Source organism: Giraffa tippelskirchi, chromosome 11 (genome assembly GCF_054371585.1).
Source record: "Giraffa tippelskirchi isolate mGirTip1 chromosome 11, T2T-mGirTip1v1.2.pri, whole genome shotgun sequence".
Lineage (NCBI taxonomy): Eukaryota > Metazoa > Chordata > Mammalia > Artiodactyla > Giraffidae > Giraffa > Giraffa tippelskirchi.
Window position 1 is genome coordinate 9,731,694 of NC_137285.1, and position 21,606 is coordinate 9,753,299.

The 21,606-nt window shown below is 45.8% G+C and overlaps 1 long non-coding RNA gene across 2 annotated transcripts; it reads left to right on the plus strand.

The window, feature by feature from the left end:
* The first annotated feature begins 186 nt into the window (after positions 1-186).
* LOC145527868 (uncharacterized) lies at positions 187-14,325 on the plus strand. 2 transcript variants are annotated; one of them, XR_014069963.1, is made up of 4 exons: positions 187-629; positions 6,779-7,914; positions 10,180-10,735; positions 13,974-14,325. It is a non-coding gene; the product is annotated as an uncharacterized LOC145527868 (long non-coding RNA). The 2 variants fall into 2 exon arrangements; XR_014069962.1 differs by lacking the exons at positions 10,180-10,735; positions 13,974-14,325 and adding an exon at positions 6,375-6,499 and having other exon boundaries at positions 6,779-7,720.
* The last annotated feature ends 7,281 nt before the right edge of the window (positions 14,326-21,606 follow it).

The window sequence follows — 21,606 nt, forward strand, 5'->3', positions numbered from 1 at the left end:
AGCCTCTACGCCCGGAGCCCCGAGCTCCCCGGCGGCTGGCGGTGCGAATCTGGGGGGGCCGCCGGCTGTCCCCGAAGAGTCCACCCCCGGCTCCCCGGCGGCCCAGGTACCGCCGCGCCCCGCCCCTTGCCCCGCCCCGCGCTCGAGGAGCCCCGCTTCCGGGCGGCCCCTGGCGGTGGAGGGGGCGCTGCGGCGCGGAGCCGCGAGCGCGAGGGAAGGGGCTCGGCGAAGGGCCCCAAAGACGCCCAGACCTTGGTGGCGCCGGCAGTGCCCGGGAGCACGCCCGGAGGTTCCCAAATGACCCACAACCGCCGGAACCTCCAGAAATGCTGGCGGGGTGCACTGTCCAGGGGGTACAACTTTCGAAAAGATGACGAGAGAAGTGAAGGAAGTAAACTCGAGACGCAAGGAGGGTGAAGGCAGGCTGTGTATGATACCGCCACCACGAACCCCGTAGCCAGAATGGCGTGGAAGGACACTGCTGGGAGGAACGGCTCCCCTGTATGGGGGCTTCACCATTCCCAGTACCCTGGAATGGGACCAGGAAGACAGTTCTCAGAACAGAAGAGAAGCCAGGTGGCACCCGCATAACCTGGGCTTTGCAGGGTCTGGTGATGCTCAAGTCTCAGGTAGGACCCATTTGCTGCCCCTCCAGTTCTTGTCCCCCTCCCGCCCTCTTGCCCTTCTAGATGGTAAAGAAATTTCTGCTCTTGGTAGGCAGGCAGAAGTCCCGTAGGCCTGGTATGAATTTCAGACCCCAGCTCTGCCACTTACCATCTGGGTATCTTGGGCAAGTGTCATCAGCCTCTCTGAACCTTGTTTTCCTGTTCTGTAAAATGCCGATAATAGTCATAACTAACTTCTTGGTAACATCTGATGACACTAGCACATAAAAGGCCTAGCCCAGTGTTCACAGCAGGGCCAAGTGCAGTTCAGGAAGTTCCCTTCCCTCTGCACCTTATCAGCCCCATCCCCCACTCTTGTTTAGTAATGGGGTACCAGGGACTTGAAAGGATGGGGTGTGAACCTCCCAGGCTCTCCCTGTTCTGGTCTCTCCAAATCACATGGATGATGCCATCCATGCAGGAAAGTGTGCAAGTCACTCAGTCGTGTCCAACTCTTTGCAACCCCATGGACTATACAGTCCATGACATTCTCTAGGCCAAAATATTTGAGTGGGTAGCCTTTCCCTTCTCCAGGGGATCTTCCCAACCCAGGGATCAAACCCAGGACTCCCGCATTACAGACGGATTCTTTACCAGCTGAGCCAACAGGGAAAGCCATCCAGGCAGGAGAACAGGGCAAGTCTGATCACAGCTTTGACTCCACAGAAGGATAGATGGACAGATTGCCAATAAGCTACACTTCACTCCTGCCGAGGGTTCACCCCTCTCTGTACTGTCTGCCTATGCAGACATCTCATTCCATGTGCAAGGATTTAAGAAAAACAGGATGGGAAAAACAGCTGCCTGGAGGCCAAAGTGAACAAGGGAAATTCCTCTTCTCCAGCAAATTGTTCCCCGCAGCAAATCCCACTGACAGAGGAACCTGGCAGGCCACAGTCCATGGGGTCGCAAAGAGTCGGATGTGACTGAGCGACTAACACTTTCACCTTTCACTTTCACCTACTCTGAGGGCCTGAATTGCCACAGCAAAGCCACTCGGGTTCCTAGAGCACAAACGCTGAGGCAGGCTGGGGTGCCTCATTAACATGTCCACTCTCTCGGAGTCCGAGGTCAGTCGGTGTCTTACCTGTTCCAGCCCTCAGAGTAATCAGTGTCAGGCAGGATTAACAACCAACGTCCATTCTGGATAAATCACAGGAGATAAAGTACCTTATCCGAATCCCTCCGGAGCTTCTGAAAGCAGTGGGCTGAAGGGTATTCTAAATCCCCACTGTACCCCCTCTTGATGAGCTTTCTGAAATTCCCTCAATATTCTTGGGCAAGACATCTGTCAGCGACCAGTTTCTGAAAAAGTGAAGAATCTGGTTACATCACTTATGATCTTAAATAAAACAAATCAAAATTATGTTCACGGGACAAGTGGATGAAACACTTGCCCTCAGATCCTAGATTGTCCTGGATATAGGCCAAGATGCCATTTCATTTATAAAATTCGTTAATTTGGACATTCACTTGACAAATCCTTCTAGAACCAGGCGCTGTGTTAGTCACCTGGGATATAAAGATTCATCCACTCATTCCACAAACACTTGAGTGCCTGCTGTTTGCCAGGCACCATGTTAGGTACCAGGAACATAATGATAAACAAAAACTCTGTATCCCTAGCAACAGATGGACAACTGGAGATGCACAGATAATTAATGGTGACCAACTAGTGGCATTTAGTGCAGTGAAGAGATATAAAGCAGGTAGGAGAGGAAGACTTAATGGAGGGTGTCACCTTAGACTGTAGTTAGGAAAGCCCTTTCTAAGGAGGGGATGTTTGAGCAGAGATCGCAAAGAAGTAAGGGAGCACCCAGGCATATATCCAGAGCCGGCACTTTTCTGGCAGAGAGGAGACAGGTCAAAAGTCCCAAGAAGGCGGACTTCCGGTCCAGTGGTTAAGATTCAGGCTTCCGATGCAGGGTCGAGGGTTCAATCCCTAGTCAGAGAACTAAGATCTTACATGCCTCGTGATGTGGCCAAAAAGTAAAAAAAGAAAGAAAGAAAGAAAGAAAGTCCCAAAGAGGGAATGACTTGGCACATTCCCGGAGAAGCAGAGATAAGTGGGGCTGGGGTGGGCAAGCGGCAGAGCGATAGAGATGAACCTGGAGAGGAAGGCAGGGGCCAGAGAGTCCAGGGCTTTCGGAGTTTTTTAAGTATCAAGGGAAACCACTAGCAGGTTTGAGGACGAGATGAGGCACCTGGTTGTTTACATCGTTCGAGGAGCATTGGTGGCTTCGCAGCAAGTCCGTTGCCCGGATGGAACGCGGCAGCGTGAGACGGCCAGGTGCTGTTGTGTGGAGCAGGTGAGGGGGGATGGTGGCTTGGACTAGGCCGAAAATGGGGGAGGCAGGAAGGGGCGGTCAGAGTCAGGAGATTCGTAAAGAATCACAGTAAGCTTCAGTTCCTGCTCTCCAGGAATTTGCACACACAAAAAAGCAAAAACAAGAAAGAAGATAAACCCTGCTATGATATCATGGGAAACGTGCAATAAGGGCAGGACAGCTAGGTTATGTGGGAGCACCAAGCAGAACCCTTAAGGGAGCTGGAGAAGCATCAGAGAAGGTGCCATTTGAGCTGCGTTTTGAAGAAGTGAAATTCCACCAGGTGAACAGGAAGGTAAAAGGAAGGTCATTCCAAGGAAGGAGGACAGCTTCTGTGAAGGCTTGGGAGCGTGAACCTGCAGAGGGAACGTGGCAACTATTTATGGTTTGTGGGGAGGAGGGGTAAGGGCTGGAAGATAGGCCTGGAAAGGTGATTGGACCAAACAGTGAAGGCTCTGGAATGTGATATAGTCAAGAATCTGTCCTTTATTCTACAGACAAGACAGATCTTGATGGTTTTATGCGTGCATATAGGAGATAAGCAGAACTGTGTTTTTGAAGAAAATGATGATGCATTGTGGAATGGACTAAAAGGACACTGAAGGCAGGACCAACCAGGAAATTAGGTCCACTTCTTTAACATAAATGCTCAAGTCCCCACCATGTGCTAGGCATTGGAAACAGAGCAGTAATTAAGGGAACACCGTGCCTTTCTTTCTGGATTGTAAGTCTGATGGGGAGGTAATAAGGACTGAAAGTAGACTCTGGGTCAGATTCGGGAAATATTTCAGAAATGTCACTGTTAAGACATGGGAAGTTATGCATGTAGAAAATAAGAATGGCTTGCCTCTCTGTTTTTTTTTGCCATTAATGGGAGTATAGTTACTGCAAAGTATCCTGCCATGTAGAAATAATTTTTTAACTAATCCTTTTGGATTATATCTTTAGAAGCATTGTCACATAAAGCCTCTCACTTGCCTTTAAATGTTACACAAATTGCAATTATTAACTAATTATATGTTGTTGTGTTATTTGACTGCATAACCCATGATGAAAGTTATACAAAAGAAGAGCTGTTGTGGAGTGCTGGAAAGACAAAAGGACAGTTAAAAAGAGAAGCTGGGTCTGGGACCACATTAGTCTAGAGAGAACAGTGTTTAGCTGTCTTAGTGTCTCATTTCTAACAGCATGCAGTCAGAGGAGAAAGGTAGTTTTTTAAAATGTACACGGATCTCTCATTTAAAATGTCTCAGTCTGATGATGTCATGTCCCTGGAGCAAACTCCTTTAAAAACTGTTCCGTCCTGACCAGAACTTATGTCATGTTCAGAGTCATGAAAAAGGTGGACAGCGGTGCTCGGATTAATTCTCGTGACGTTTCCTGTCGAGCTGGCTCCTTTCTGCCACTGTCAGAATCAAATTTTGTACTTAATCTCTCCCTTGTTTTCAGATGACAAAATCTCTCTGTTAGGTTTCAGAAAGCTGGGATTACAAAATGTTCTTATGGCTTTAAGTCCTCTGTGGTGATTGGGGAACTCGAGAAAGGATTAGATGAGAATTTTTTTTCAAGGGGTCAGAGGGGAGGGGACAGTCAGTGAAATGAATAGGGGATTCCTTTTCGGATATCTGCCAAATGTTCATCACTTAAGAGGATTCCAAGATTTTTAAAATAAAATGAAAAGGGATGTGGATTATAAGAATATATATGCGGATGTCAACACTGAACTTAACGTTTGAAACTAAACCTCCTGCTGCGTATAAATTATAACTCAATACAAAGAAAAATCAAGCAAGCAGGACAGACAGAGCAAAAATAATTAAGACTGACAAGTAGAACCAACTACCAGACTGTCTTAGGGACATGAATTATGATTTTCAAAATAGTGGGGACTGAATTCTATTGGAAGAGGCTCTGACAGTGAGGCCAAGGTTTTCACCAACTGATTCCTATGTAGGCCATTAGCCATCCATGGTTTTGGGGGTGCAGTTTGCTTGTACCCCTCCTCCTAGCTAGCAAATTCTGTGTTTACTTGTTCCCTGGTTTCAAGGGCAAAGGAGATAAAAAGCATAGACGAGGGAAATTCATGGGGTCGCAAAGAGTCAGACACGACTGAGCGACTGAACTGAACTGAACCGAACAGATGACTGATTGGTCAGAAGTTACCATTTTCTTTTAAGGACAGCCTATCTGATCTCCAAATATTAAATATATCATCACCATCATTCTCATTCAGAGCATTCCTCTTTGTCTTCCCCTAACCCAAAGCAATTCCCAGCCTCTCTGAGATCTTGACTGGATACAGGAAGTGATCTCACCCCCCACCCTCACCCTGCCATGTGTTATTCCTTTAATACGATTGCCACACACCCCTGGCACACCCCTACGCTGCTGTCTACTCTAGCAGCGTAGACACGTATACTCCATATACAACATACCGGAAGTCACCATTACATCCATACAGTTTCCATCAGCTGAAATGCAACCCATGTTGAGATGACCTAAGGACATTCCAACTGTGCTGGCTTCCTTTATTATCTATCTCCCCCAATAGACTGTGTGTTCCATGAAAGCAGAGACAGGGTTTTATTCACTACTGGATATCCAGCATCTAGCAAGATGACAGACATATAATAGCACAGTAGGTGCTCACTACATTGAGTGAACGAGTCACAAATTGAAAGCAGCAAAACATTTGTTGTTTTTATAGAAATTAGTTCCCTCTGTTTGGACTCAGTGGTGGGGAAATGGAACTGAAGGAGATTCCACATGGTTTGCTTTGTTTTCCTCCATCAGACAGATCGTTTCTGTCGTCTGTATGTGCAGCCTGAATCCTGAGTGACCAGCCAGCGTAAAGGTACATGTGACCTTTGAAGGACCAGGCATGTTTTTGCCACAGGCAGGAGGGTTCTATGCTTTAATTGCCTGAAGGTTCCATCCAAAATTCGAGTCAGCCAACAGTGCGGTCTGTGAGCAGGGCGGTTACATCTGCGGCACTTGGAGTTGAGCCTGGCTCGACACCCGAGCAGACCTCCTTGTTCTGCACGGTTGAAAACAAAGTAGCAATGGCCACTCACAGCGCTGCATGGAAAGGTAGAGCTTGCTCTTGCAATCACCTAAAATAAGAGCCTCTCAACAGATTTAAAAATTAGCAGAAGGATGGGAGGCACTTGGGAGCGCAAAGGGAGAACTATTTACCAACTGATATGAATGTATTTCAATATTTTCACAACTGGAGCATGTTAGCTCATTTCTGGTCCTAAGTATTAATGTCAGTAGAACTGTACCCACCACAGGATGCTCGAGAAGCCTTTGTTTCCTTTTAGATGAGCTACATAGGCAGCATCTTTGCCTGGATATCTAAACATTGTGGTTTCACTGACAGGGCCTTGCTGGGAAGCTCCTTCTCTTACAGAGTGATGAGATAATTTTCCTTAAGCAAAGATGACATCACTGACCTGAAGGTGGATCCAGGCAACTGCCCTATCTGGGGAACAATCATTCCTGCAGGTATGTGACTCACACAAGCAAGAGAAAGAGAGAAAGAAATTCAGAGACCTTATCAAGCAGATCTCTGCTCTCCCCACTCTGACACAGCCAGCCCCATCCCCAGGCTATGTGTAACCCGGCAACAAGGATGGACCCAGGGACCAGGCTGGGTGAGGAAGGTCTGGAGCTAAAACTGCCAAAGATGCTTCAGACTTTAATGGAGGAGGGCGTTTAGAAGAGATGCGGCAAATTCTCTGCCCTGGCAACTTCACTTTCTGTTCTCTTTTTATCTGCTTTCAGTATTCCCAATTAATCTTGGAATGAGAGCCCCAGGCAAGAAGCCAGCGGTGCCTGAGGAATGCTAAAGAGCAGACTGAGCCAGGGAAACCAGTGCCAGCGAGAGACCCCACAGCAAAGAGACAGACACCGTGAGCAGCTCTCCCGTTACCACGAGGCTCGCGAGGCGTGTGTGCGGGTCTCCGCTTTGGCACCATCTGCCAGTTCCTCAGGAGGACAGAACAAACCAGCGAGGCATGAAGACTAGATTATGTAATGCTCGAGGATTGCTGTTTTCAAAGAGGAAACAAATGGAACGAATTGATTTGCTTGTCAGAGTCATGTCAGTAAAGGAGACCCATTCCCTCCTCTTCCAAGAGGACTTCATTAAACAGGGGGATGGTTTCACAGATTCAGAAAATGTGAGACCACGATGGACTCCATTCACAAGACCAAGTTCAATTTCCGGAACTGCACTGACAAACCCGCTTCTGGTCCCCTGGCCTGAAAAATGACTATTCAGCCACTACCTAAAAGGTACCAACATGCAAGGAACGTAATTGCCAGTTGCCAGCCACAAGATTCAGAACCTGGGCGCTTTGCCTGAGCTGAACTCGCTTGCTTCTGGGGAGGGAAGCATCGTCTAATTTTGAGTCCAGTAGGGTCATAGGTATATTCCGAGCTCTAAACAAGTGCTTCTTTGATAGGGTGGGGAGGTGCTCTGAAAAATACGTGCATCAGGAAGGAGAATTCCTTGCATTTCTGGGATTCTTTTGTCAAAGCTGGGCTTCTCTCAAAATGTCCAGGTTAATACTTTTTATAGAATGTTCAGTTGGTCCAAAGAATGAACACATGATAACCTTGAACCTACTGCCACGGGGCCATCCCTAAAGCTTTCATTGTCTAAGACCTCAAGATTTAAATGTCAGGTATTTATTCAGCTTGGAAATGAAGCCTGCTGTACCAGATATTTTTCCATTTGCCCTTCGTGATCTACTGTCTGACCTGGGATGCTCCCCCGTACAGACTCCATGGACTTGACACTCTAGCTTCCATTTGGGTGCAGCCAGTGGGAGGTGGCAGCAGCAGACTGGAGGGCAGAAGGACACTGAGGGTGATGTATTTATTTCCCTGGTTCCCTCCCTGCCAGATGGCCTCAGGTTGGTTATGTCTTTTGATAAAAGGTCACTGCTCCCTCTCAAGGCAACCCTTTCCACACAGCTCTCTTTCTGGGTTCTGGAATTTCTCCCTCCCTTTCAACTTTTAGCTCTAGGAATGGTTAAAGACCCCAGTTATTCCTAGCCCCCTGGATACTGCACTCAATTCAGTACTGTCGGACTCTTTGAGACCCCATGGACTGCAGCATGCCAGGCTTCCCTGTCCATCACCAACTCCCAGAGCTTGCTCAAACTCATGTCAATTGAGTCGGTGATGCCATCCAACCATCTCATCCTCTGTCGTCTCCTTCTCCTCCCGCCTTCTACCTTTCCCAGCATCAGGGTCTTTTCTAAGGAGTCAGTTCTTCGCATCAGGTGGCCAAAGGATTGGAGTTTCAGCTTCAGCATCAGTCCTTCCAATGAACATTCAGGACTGATCTCCTTTAGGATGGACTGGTTGGATCTCCTTGCAGTCCAAGGGACTCTCAAGAGTCTTCTCCAACACCACAGTTCAAAAGGATCAGATTTTTGGTGCTCAGCTTTATGGACACTCCACTACCCCTATGATTTCCCTACACTTCACCCAAACCTTTGTAAATAGTCCCTTTATAAAATCCCCCTCTAATTATCTAATTTGAACATACCATCTGCTCCTTATACAGAACCTGACTGATACACCTACCACAGGTGTCAGTCTGTTCCAGGCCCTGCACCACAGTTTTTTTTTTTTAAAGAGTAGCAAATGAATAATACAATATGCTACTACTTTATAGTTATTCTCAATGTTCACCTTTTCACAACGCTATAATAACAACTTAAAGATAAAACCTAATTCCTCCTTACAACATAATTGTGCAGTAGCGTTTGTATGAGCTAAATATAAATCGAGAACAAGCATTTTCATGCCATCAAAATTCATGTGAACAACTATAAAGAGAGAGCTACAGAACTGATGCCCCCGACTTGAGATTTAGCAGAAGATTTATTCCAGCATTTAAATCAACCACACAAGTACTCAAATGTCTACTACATGGCCAGAAAGATGGAACTCTCACAGTGAGGAATAACATCGCCATGGGCACTGACATGGTGAAATGTGGTCTTGTTTTATGCAACAAAAGTGTTCCTAAAAAGTTGAATAGGGACCGTATTTCCATAAATCAAGTAATAAGTTGGATCAGGGGGGCCTCACTATTTGAATAATAATTTCGTAAAATAATCACCCTTTGATCTTATGAACCAATCCCACTTTTTTCATCCATCCAGAGTACTTCAAATGAAATTTATCTTTAGTCTGTAGGGAGACTTGGTCTCCTTCCGTGCTCTCGGAATAGCAGAATTTGTGAAATGGAATTCAGAGGAAAGATAAGGGAACTACCATTTATAGACCACACATAGAATGCTAGGCAATTTGCATCTGTTAGCACATTTAATCCTGGAGGTAAATGCATATTCTATCATTCCCTTATTTTCTCCTTCTGAAAAAAAAAATTATTTTGGCAGGTATGGAATTGAAAAATCCACTTTTTTAAAAAAAAATTAGAAAACAAGGCAAAAATATTGTTCAGTGCAGGGCCATAAACACTGTGTTATTCCCAACCTCAATGGCTTCCCACTGCTCTTAGGATCAAGTCCAAAATTCTTCAGAGTGCCACCGTTCCACCTCAGTTCTCTCGACCATCCTGGCTTCTCCCCACTCGAAGGCCCTTGTGCTCTGTTCCCAGATCTGTCAACAGCCTCCCTCTCCCCTCTTCTGCAGACTGAGACGCATCCGTCCAGTTTCCACTTGGCTGACACTTGCCAGGGAATGTATGTCTCCCCAGCTGGGGGTGTCACTGCACCCCCAGATCGGAACACCAGTAAAGAGCTGAATGCTCAGTTGTTGCCTAACTGAACCCAGGAGGACTGCCCTGCCTGATGATGGCCATTTCTCTACCAATTCTTTGGACCCAGGTTTCCTTTGGTCCCTGGGGCCCAGCGAAGCATCCTTTAATAATGAAAAAGGTCAAAAGAACTTCTGAGGTTCAAGGTGTTTGCTTTCTCTCTTCCCCTCAAGTGTATACCCTGGCACTCCCAAGATCTGAGATGAGGGGAGAATCCCAAGATCTGAGATGAGGGACAACATGACAGTACTCAGTGTCCCAGTGGGAGCATAACGTTCCTCCTGCTTCACGCCTTGGACTTGTCTGGCTTCCTGCCCCATGGCTTGTGGACGCTGCTTGTGTGCGACAGGATTATTTATTGTGTTATCTCCTCACCCTCACCCAGATGTTGCAGCTGTGCATTTCATCCTGGTCCGACTGAAAGCAGGATGCAGTGTTGGAATGGGAGAGAGATTCAGAAGGTCACTGAGGCAGTCAGGGTGCGCTTGGGATGTAGTGGGCATCACCCAGTGGCAGACATTGGACTAAATGACCCCAAGGACTTTGTGTAGTAGGGACCAATGTGTCTGTTTTACAGATAGACAAAATGAGGCTCCTGTGGCTTGGGGGACTTGACCACAGCCACAGGTAATGACAGTCCTGGGATTTGAACCCAAGTTTCTCTAGTTCCCCAACACCCAAGCTTTCTTAGGCCCTTGCTCCTCCTTCAAAAGTAAAGTTTGTTTTCCTGAAGTGTGATCATCACTGGGAAGGAGTTCCTGCTCTCCTTCCCTAGTAACTCAGAGCCACCTGCCTGCCTGGGTTCATGTCTTACCTGTATGACTTTGAACTGTCATATCACCACTGAACCTCATCATTGTTATAAAATGAGACTCCTGCCTGCCTTCCACTACTCAGAAAAATGAATTCTTCTACCCACCAGATGCCAGGTACTGTGCTAGGTAAGTTCGGGGTGTGCAAAAACAGAAGCGATTGTGTGAGTAAATGAGATAGTGTATGAATAGGCTAATAAACTCCAAAGCCCTTTAGTAATATATGTAGTGGGCTCTGGGACTTCCTTGGCAGTCTAGTGATCATGACTCTGTGCTTCCATGGCAGGGAATGCAGGTTTTATCCCTAGTTGGGAAACAGAGATTCCTAATATCCCGTGGTGTAATATTCATTGGAAGGACTGATGCTGAAGCTAAAACTGCAATACTTTGGCCACCGTTGCAAAGAACTGACTCCTTAGAAAAGACCTTGATGCTGGGAAAGATTGAAGGTGGGAGGAGAAGGGGACGATAGAGGATGAGATGGTTGGATGGCATCACCAACATGATGGACATGACCTTGAGTAGGCTCAGGGGTTGGTGATGGACAGGGAAGCCTGGCATGCTGCAGTCCATGGGGTTGCAACGAGTTGGACACAGCTGAGTGACTGAACTGAACTGTAGCCAAAAAAAGAGGGGCTTTTCTGTTGGATAAAGAATCCACCTGCCAATGCAGGAGACACAGGTTTGATCCCTGATCTGGGAAGATCCCACGTGCCACAGAGCAACTAAGCCCATGCACACAATTACTACTGAGCCAGTGCTCTAGAACCCAAGAGCCACAACTACTGAAGCCTGCGCCCTAGAGTCTGAGCTCCACACCAAGAGAAGCCACCGCAATGAGAAGCCTGCGCACCACAACTAGAGAGTAGCCCCCGCTCGCTGCAACTAGAGCAAAAGCCCGTGCAACAGTGGAGACCCAGCACAACCAAAAATAGATTTTTTTTAAAAAGGGTTCTGCCGGTATATGTAGTGGGTTAGATGATAGCAAGTACCATGCAGAAAAATGAAGCAAGGAGAGGGAATAAGGAGTGTGTTGCATGGGTACGATTTTAAGTAGAAGGGTCAGGGCTAGGTCTCTCCTGAGACATCAGGATTTGAGAAAAAAAAAAAACCTGAGGAGATGAAGGAAGAAACCTGGGAAAGTTTGGATCCATTTCCCCTTAAGAACAGATGAGATCTAAACGGGGCCTGGCATCCCCATGAAGCCCGCTGTGCACCACGGGCCTCCCTCATCCAACAGTGGGCAGCGCTGCGGTGGGTTCCTCTTGGCTGGCTCCTGAGGAAGTACCAGCAGCCTGTTAAAGGTATGAGGATTCACAGCCAACAAGCTCTTCCCTTGCATCTCCAGAGAAGTGGGTGTTCCCATCAGTGAATTGCAGAGGGGTCTGCCATGCCCTTGACAATGTCTGATTTTTGCTCCATTGAAAACAAAAAGAAGCAGGAAGATGGAATTGGGGCCTGTACTGACATTTTGCTGCCATGTCCCATCTCGGCCAGGTTCCCGAACACACATAGAGGCTCACTCACACAGATGCATCTGCTCAAAGTCCCCAATGTAGGTACAAGAGTGCTGGTATATGCCTGCTTCCAGGCCCCAGAGCTCTGCAGAGAGAAGCCCAGTCTGGGAGAAAAATACCAAGCCAGGCCTTGGCCAGCTCTCCTTTCAGTACACATGTTTTTTTAAAAAAGTATATCATAGGAACCAGGATGATGGGATAGAGCCCAATGACTATCCAAACTGGGAGGCCACTGACTGAGGCCCAGAGGGGTGAAGTTAGCTGTCCAAGGTCATACAGCAAGTCTGTGAAAAATCCCAGTGAATTCATATTGCCAACGAATACTCTTTGAGTGCCATATATGTGCCGGGCACTAGGATTACGGCAGTAATCAAAATGGACAAAAATTTCTGTTACCCTGAAGCTGATGTTCTAATGGGAGGAAACAGACAATAAAATGATAAATTAGTAATGTAGGTAATGTGTTAGATGATGGCAACCACCACGGAGAGAAATGAAGCAGGAGAGGGGATCAGGAGTATTCTGTGTAGATGCAGTTTTAAGTTGAAGGGTCAAGGAAAGCATCACTAAGAAGCTGGCACTGAAGCAAAGACCTGAAGGAGGTGAGGGAAGAAGACAGGCAGGGATCTAGGCAAGAGAGTCCCAGGAGGAGGAAGCAGGGCGAGACCCCAAGGCAGGGACATTCCACTCGTGCTCCCAGGAGAAGTAAAGGAGCCATGTCAGGTAGGAGCTTTGTAGGCCGCTGGTAAGGACTGTGGCTTTTACTCCAGATGAGATGGAAAACCACTGGAGAGTCTAGGGCAGAGAAGTGACATCATCTGACCCAAGAAAAAAGTCTGAAGTGATGATCGTTCATTCGTTAATTCATTCATTCAAGCCTCTTAGGTACCAGGCACTCTGCTGATGACAAGCCAGACACCCCCAGAGTGAGCCATAGGGCACCTGAGGGTGTATTTTGTGCTGACTGGAGAGTCCAAAGCAAAGAGAAGGGAGGCCGGGCCATGGCCTTCCCCGACCACTTGTCTCCCCTCTCTGCCCTGCAGGCCAGGGCCAAGGGCCCCAGGTAGCTGCAGGGCTCCGTGATCCGGAGGCTGCTAGAACCTGCAGGTTATAAATAGTATCTCCTGTGGCTGGGAGTCAAGCTGCTCAGTCTGAATGAGTCAGAGGCTCAGAGCCACAGCCCCCCAAACTGCAGCATCACTCCTGAATCCCACCATTCCATCCCAGGCTCCTTCGCTGACCTCCTAATCAAGGCCTGGCCTCTGCTTTTTACCATGACCCTCTCTGACCCTGTCACTCTCCCCTGACCCCAGGCTCAACCCCCTGGAGCACCAGAAGGCCCACTAGTTCACTAGTTCTGGGAGGCAGGATTGTATAATATTTAAAAGCCCAAGATCTGCACTTGGGCTTACCTGGATTTCAGGCCCAACTCAGCTACTTCCTGGCTGTGTGACCTTTGGCAAGTCACTTCACTCTGGGAGCCCCATATTCCTCATTCAATAATGAGGAATAATAACAATAATAGTATTATGGTAATAATACTGCTGTGATATTATGATGACAATAACTGCACCTACTTCATGGAACTGATATGGGGAATTCAACAAGATACTCCACATAGAATGCTTAGCCCAGAGCCTGGCATATAGTGGCCATCAATTAACGGAGTGACTGTCGCTGTGCTCAATTAGATTCTAATCTGGAGAAGGGTAATAATAAATTAGAAAATGACAGCTTTCATCTAGTCCACAGAACATCTACCATGTGTTTGTAGTATGGGTTCCTGACATATAATGCCATATCTCTCATCTTCATAACCAAGCAAATTTCACCATCTCTGTGTTACACAGGAAAAAACTGAGACTCAGAGAGAGCTGGATGACTTGTCCAAGCCCCACGGGACCTGGTGAGGCAGCATCTGACGTCAGCAGAAAGGCTTAACCAGCCCCCTCTGACTCCGGGGACATGTGCAGACACTTTCTCCTAGCCCACCCCACACGTGATGTGCCAATGAACAGAAGTGGAGGGGTCGAGGGAAAGAAGGGGAACAGGTGGGCAGGGGTGCAAGATATCACTGCTTCCTCTGACCATCCCTCCCACCTCCTGAGATGAGAAACTCTCTCTGTGCCACTTCCCCAAAGCCCGGACTAGCTCTCCTTTGGGTGATACTGAATAAAACTCTCTGCCTAACGGCTGCCAAAAGATTGTCTGCTTAATAATTTTTATATGTTACGCACATTACAAGGATGAAAGTGATGGTGACATTCTGACTTCCCTGACACCACCCCCCAACTTTGATCCTCCAGGGTTTTGTCTGGTCATCCTCCAAAACCTCTGGGTTCCAGAAAAATCTCCTTAAGTCCCTGTTCCCCCACCCCCACCATGCTAGAAGCCTTATAAAATAGTAGAAAGTGCACGCATTTGGCGGTGAGGTAAATCTGGGCTCCCTCCTGTCTCTGTCACTTCCTAGCTGTGTGACCTTGGGCAAGTCACTTCACCTCTCTGAGCCTCAATCATTTAGCTAATGCATATTTAGCAACGTGGTCAGACAGGAAGCGACATTTATTCTGAGACCCGAATGATGAGAAGACCTAGAGACCTGGCTGGCTGAGAGACCTAGAGGCAAGGAAAGAGCAGGCAGGGAGACCTCGAGAAGGGAATAAGCTTGCTGTGTGGAGCTTGTGTGGTGGGACTGGAGTGAGCCAGGGTGGGGAGAGAGGGAGGTGAGGTCAGAGAGGTAGGCAGGGGCTAGTTCGCAGAGCTCCCAGTGACGAGGATCCCTACTCCTCACGCTTGTCTGCATTTGGGGAGATGATGCATAGATCTAGCACAGGGCCTGGCATACAGTGGGCGCTCAATACGCAGTCACTATCACGATGATGAGTGTTCCTCGCCCTCCTCCTCCTCCTCCTCCTAGGGACCCTCGTGTCCCTCCCCTGCATCTTACCCACCTCTGCCCCACCGTTTCTCCCTGGTCCCGGGAAAAGGACTGGGAGTCGGCAAGTGTCACAGCAGGAAGGAGGAAGCATTCCCGTTCTCTTTCTCAATCCCCCCCCCCAAAAAAAATCCTTCCCATCGCAGCCCAGTGATTTTCCTGCCTCTCACAAGGCGATTTTATTAAACATCTCGAAAAAATATTCTCTCACTCCCTCTCTCTTTATTTATAAAAATCAACTTAACACCCTGCTCCTTTGTTCTATTTGGAAACTGGAACAGCCTGATTTATATTTAGCTGAAATCCTGCTCCTTTCCCCACAGATTCCGGCACAGCCTGATGAGCTAGAGGGGCTAAGGAAGGAGGAGGGGGACAGGGGTTGGGGAGGAAAGAGCCATGGGAGGGACAGACAGTGCCGTCTCCCAGGGACCCGGGTCTCCACCAAGTCAGGAGGACCCGGAAGGGTAGGAGCTGAACTCTTCCCAGGACTTGGGGTGATCCAAGTCCAGGCTTTGCCCATCATCCTCTTACTCTCTAGTCCCATCCAGGTATCCCCAGAAGAAAAGACAAGGGGACGGAATATGGAAAAGAAAGACCCCAGCCTTAATCTGGAACCAGGCTTGGAAAGACCGTGTAAGGCACTTATTAAGAGTGGGGGTCTGGGTTCACATCCAGTCTCTCCTCTGCCCCTCAGGAGCTGGCTGCCCCCCAGGAAGCTGATGTGCTCGTTACCATGCCTGGCACACAAATAGTGGCTGTCATTATCAGTCACTGTGGGCTGAAGGAAACCTCTCAACTCCTCAAACTTTAAGACTCCCTGCAAAAGCTGCTTCCTCCATGAAGCCTTCCCAGGTTAAAACTTGTCTTTTCAGGTGACAGCACTGGGTTAGACACTGGGGCTATGGAGACAAATGAGCAAGAACACTTGGGGCCCCCAGTGTGATCAAAGACGGACACACATAATTGCCACAGAGAGGACTAAGTTCCAGAAGATTTTTTTTTTTTAATTCCAAAAAATTCTTAAGCTCCCTTTGGGCAAAGCTAGTTTTCCTTTGTTTCCCACTATATCTGTAGAGCTAAAGACCACCTGGCACATCGCGAGATAGCATAGAATAGTGGTTAAGGATCTACCTGGGAGGAGCTTCCCTGATGGTCCAGTGGTTAAGAATTCACCCTGCAATGCAGGGGACATGGGTTCGATCCCTGGTCAGAGATCTAAGATCCAACATGCCACAAAGCAACAAAGCCTTGTGCACCATAACTAGAGAGTCTATGCACCACAATGAAAGACCCCTCATGATCCAGCGAAGATCCTGATTGCTGCAACTAAGACTCAATGCAGCCAAATAAATAATACATAAAATTTTTTAAAAAGAATCTATCTAGGTAGGCACGCGACCCTAAGTTTACAGAAACACTATTCACAATAGCCAAGACATATAAACAACTTAAATGTCCATTGACAGGTGAATGGGTAAAGAAGGTGTAGTGCGTATATACAGTGGAATACTACTCAGCCATAAAAAGAACAAAATAATACCATTTGCAGCAACAAGGATGGACCCAGAGATTATCATACTAAGTGAAATGAGTCGGAAAGAAAAAGACAAATATCATATGATATCACATATATGTGGAATCTAAATATGACACAAATGAACCTGTCTATGAAACAGGAACAGAACCATGGACATAGAGAACAGACTGGTAGTTGCCAAGGGGGAAGGTACTGGGGGAGGGCTGGAGTGGGAAGCTGGGGTTAGCAGGTGTAAGCTTTTATATATAGAATGGATAAACAACAAGACCCTACTCTAGAGCCCAGGAAACTATATTCAATATCCTATGATAAACCTTAATGGAAGGAATATAAAAAAGAATATATATATAACTCAGTCACTTTGCTATACAGAAGCAATTAACACAGCATTATAAATCAACTATACTTCAATTAAAAAAAATGTGGTGTGGCCATATAATGAAATATTATTCATCCATGAAAAGGAATGAAGTACTGATCATGCTACAATGTGGATAGACCTCAAAAATATATTAAGTGAAAGAAGCCAGACACGAAAGGTCAAATATTCCATTTATATGAAGTTCCAGAGTAGGCAAACCCATAGAGGCAGAATGCAAATTGATGGTTACCAAGTCCTTGGGGAGAGACAGTGGGACATAATAACCACTTACTGGGTGCAGGGTTTGTAGTGACTTTTGTAGTGACTAAAGATATTTTGTCTTTATAGACTGGAGAGAGATGGTGGTCATGCAATGCCACTGAATTGTTTGCTTTAAAATTATTAATTGTATGGGACTTCCCTGGCAGTCTAGTGGTTAGGACTCCATGCTTCCACTGCAGGGGCCACAGGTTTGATCCCTGGTTGGGGAACAAAGATCTGGCATGCTGTGTGGTGCGGCCAAAAAAATAAATAAAAGATTAATTGTGTGTTAATCTTATGTTCATCTCAATTTACATATATATATATACACACACACACACACATAAGGGTTGACTACATGGTACTGATATGAAAAAACATTTGATAAAAGTTAACGCCTAGTCATTATTTAAAAACAAAAACAAACGAGCAGTGTCAGAATAGACGAGAACTTCCTTAACCTGTTGCAAAATACCTCACGTATATAATGCTGAAAATCTACACACTTTCCTCCCTGAGTGCTTCCCTGGTGGCTCAGCTGGTAAAGAATACACCTGCAATGCGGGAAACCTGGGTTCGATCCCTGGATTGGGAAGATCCCCTGGAAAAGGGAAAGGCTACCCACTCCAGTATTCTGGCCTGGAGAATTCAATGGACCATATAGTCCATGAGGTCACAAAGAGTTGGACACCACTGAGCAACTTTCACTTTCATTTTTCCTCCCTGAGATTGGGAACAAGGCAAGAATATCTGCTCTCACCACTTCATGCAACACTGGGAGGTCCTAGCCAAGACAATAAGACAAGAAAAAAAAGGGGAAAAGGGCAAAGTTAAATGATCTTTATTTGCAGATGACATGATGATGTGTGTAGAAAACCCTAAAGAATTTACAAAACAAAACTAGACTTAATCATTTTATTTAACAAGATCAAAGGATATAAGGTAACTATATAAAAATGTAATTCTCTATATAGTCATCCCTTGGTATCCATGGGGGACTGGTTCTGGGAACCACCTGCCCATGGATACTGAAATCCACAGATGCTCAAGTCCCTTATACAAAAATGGGATAATACAGCCAGCTCTCCCTATCTGCAGCTGTAGAACATGTGGGTACAGGAGGGCAGACTATACTGGTAATGAACAATTGAGAAGTTAAATATATAAAAACATTTCCAATAGCATGAAAAAATATAGAATATTTAAGGATACATTTAACATAATATGTAAGATCTGCAGTCTGAAAACTATGAAACCTTCCTGAGAGAAATTAAAGAACTAAATAAATGGAGAGATATACCACGTTCATGTGTAATATGTCATTCTCCCCATATTGATCTATAAATTCAATACAATACTGATCAAAATTCCAGCAGAGTTTTTTTTTTTGTAGAAATTATCAAGTAGATTATAAAATACATATGAAAATAAAGAGTAGCCAAGACAATTTTTGAAAATAGGAATGAATTTGCAGCACTTAATGCTACTTGATTTTGAGAATTACTATGAATCTGTAGTAATAAAGAGAATGTAGTATTAACATAAGAATACACATATAGATCAACAAAACAGAATAAAGTCCAAAAGTAAATCCACATACATACAATCAATTGATTATTTACTGAAATGCCATGATGATTCAGTGGAAAAAGGAAGCTAGTACTGAAATATATCAATGCAGAAGGAAAAAAAGAGCTATGACCCCTGCATCATACCATACATAAAAAGTTTTAGGAGAAAACATAAGAAAAAACTTGTGAGTTAGGGGTAGGCAAAAATTGCTTAGGATACAAAAAAGAGTAAACAATAAAAGTAATTGATTGATAAGTAGAACTTTATCAAAATTTCAAACTTCTGTTCTTTAAAAAAAGTATTAAAAAACGAAACTGTAAGCCACAGACTAAGCAAAAATATTCATTATGTGTGTGTCTCTCACAAAGCACTTCTCTATCCAGAATATATAAAAAATTCTTACAACTAAATAACGAGACAACAAATAACCCAGTAAAACACAGGCAAAAGAATTAAACAACTATTTTCTGAAAGAAGACAAACAAAGGACCAATATGCATGTGAAAAGATGCTCAGTGGTTGACAGGGAAGTACAAACTTAAACCACAATAAGATACCACTACTCACAGATGGAAGGGCTAAAATTAACATGACTGATGATACAAAATGTTGGTGAGAATATGGAGTAACTGGAACTCACATATACTTCTGGTGGGAGTATAAGATGATAGAATTACATTGGAAAAGTTGGGCAGCTTCTTATGACATTAAATATAAACTTACCATATGGTTTGGCTATTCTACTCCTACCTATTTACCTGAAATAAACAAAAAACATATGTCCATACAAAGACATTTACATGAACTTCATAGGGTCTTTATTCATAATAGCCCCAAACTGGAAACAACCCGAATGCCAATGAACAGGAGAATTGGATAAAAGATTTACGTCATATCTATGCAATGGAATACTACTCAGCAATTTAAAAAAGAATCACCAATACATGTAACAACGTGGTAGATGGATCTCATAAACATTTTAGTTCAACAAAAGAAGCAAGTTGGACTTCCCTTGTTGTCCAGCGGTTAATAATCCACCTGCCAACGCAGGGGACACTGGTTCCATCCCTAGTCTGGGAAGATTTCACATGCCGCAGAGCAACTAAGCCTGTGTGCCCTAGAGAGCCTGTGCTCTTCAGCAAGAGAAACCACTGCAATGAGAAGCCTGCCCATCACAATGAAGAGTAGTAGACCTTGGCTTGCTGCAACCAGAGAAAGCCCGCGTGCAGCAACAAAGACCCAGGGCAGCCAAAAGTAAAAGTAAACAAAAAAGAGGCAAGTTACAAAAAGGACATACTGTATGGTTTCATTTATATGAAGTCCTAGAACGGACAAAGCAAAAATCTATAGTCACAGAAAGCAGATCATAGATTGCCTGGAGCAGGGCCCAGGAGGATTAATTGCAAAGGGCGTGCGGAAAAATTCGGGGGAACAAAAAATGGTTATATCTATATTGTAGTGTTTTTATTGTAGCCCAATAATCATTGGAAGGCCTGATGCTGAAGCTGAAGCTCCAATACTTCGGCCACCTGATGCAAAGAGCTGACTCATTGGAAAAGACCCTGATGCTGGGAAAGATTGAAGGCAGAAGGAGAAGGGGACGACAGAGGATGAGATGGTTGGATGGCATCACCGACTTGATGGACACGAGTTTGAGCAAGCTTCGGGAGTTGGTGATGGACAGGGAAGCCTGGCCTGCCACAGTCCACGGGGTCACAAAGAATCGGACACGACTGAGCGACTAAACTGAACTGAACAAAATTGACTGAAAAAAATACTCCATGTGGGTTCAATTTCTGGCTTTGCCATTTAGCTGTATAATTCTGGACAAGTTATTTCACTTTTCTGTGTTTTCTCAACAGAAAAGTGACAATAATAATAATACTCAGAGGGTTTCTGTTTCATTTTCTTTAGATAACCTCCTAGAACTTTCGTTGTTGTTGTTCAGCGGCTCAGTTGTGTCCAGCCTTTGCGACCCCATGGACTATACGCTTCCCTGTCCTTCACCATCTCCTGGAGCTTGCTCAAACTCATGACTGTCGAGTCAGTGATGCCATCCGTCCTCTGTTGTCCCCTTTTCCTCCTGCCTTCTATCTTTCCCAGCATTAGGGTCTTTTCCAATGAGTCGGCTCTTCAAATCAGGGATTGGAAGGGATTAAATGAGTGACTGTATTGGGAACTGTGGTGGCCAACCTCCAAGAAGGCTTCCAATGATTCCTGCCTCCTGGCATTCCTTCCCCCTTGCCCCTCCCTGGCGCCCCACCCCTGTCCTTACTGAATAGGCTGACCTGTAAAACCTACAGGGTATTGTTGAAATGATGGTCTGTAGATTTCCAGACGAGGTCAGAAAACATCTTGAGGATTCTGCTCTTGGCTCATTCTTTCTGAGGGAAGCAAGCCACCCACCACACCATGAGGCCTCTCAAGCAGCCCTGTGGAGAAATCTGGATGGCAGAGAACTTGAAGCCTCCTGCCAGCAGCCAGCACCGCCTCACCAGCCTCAGGAGCGAACTGCTTGAGATGAGTGGCCAACGACTTGGCTATAACCTCAGGAGAGACGGAGTCAGGACCATCCAGCAAAGCTGCCCCCAGCTGACCCACAGGAACTGTATGAGGTAATATGTATTTGTTTTAAACCACTAAGTTTTTTCAGTAATTTGGAGGTTTGTTTGTTTGGGGCAAAAATTCACATGTATAAATTATCAGACAACGGGACAACAGTTTGGGGTTTTTTTTTTTTGGCCACGCCGTGCAGCTTATAGGATCTTAGTTCCCTGATCAGGGATCGAACCTAGGCCCTCAGCAGTGGAAATCGCA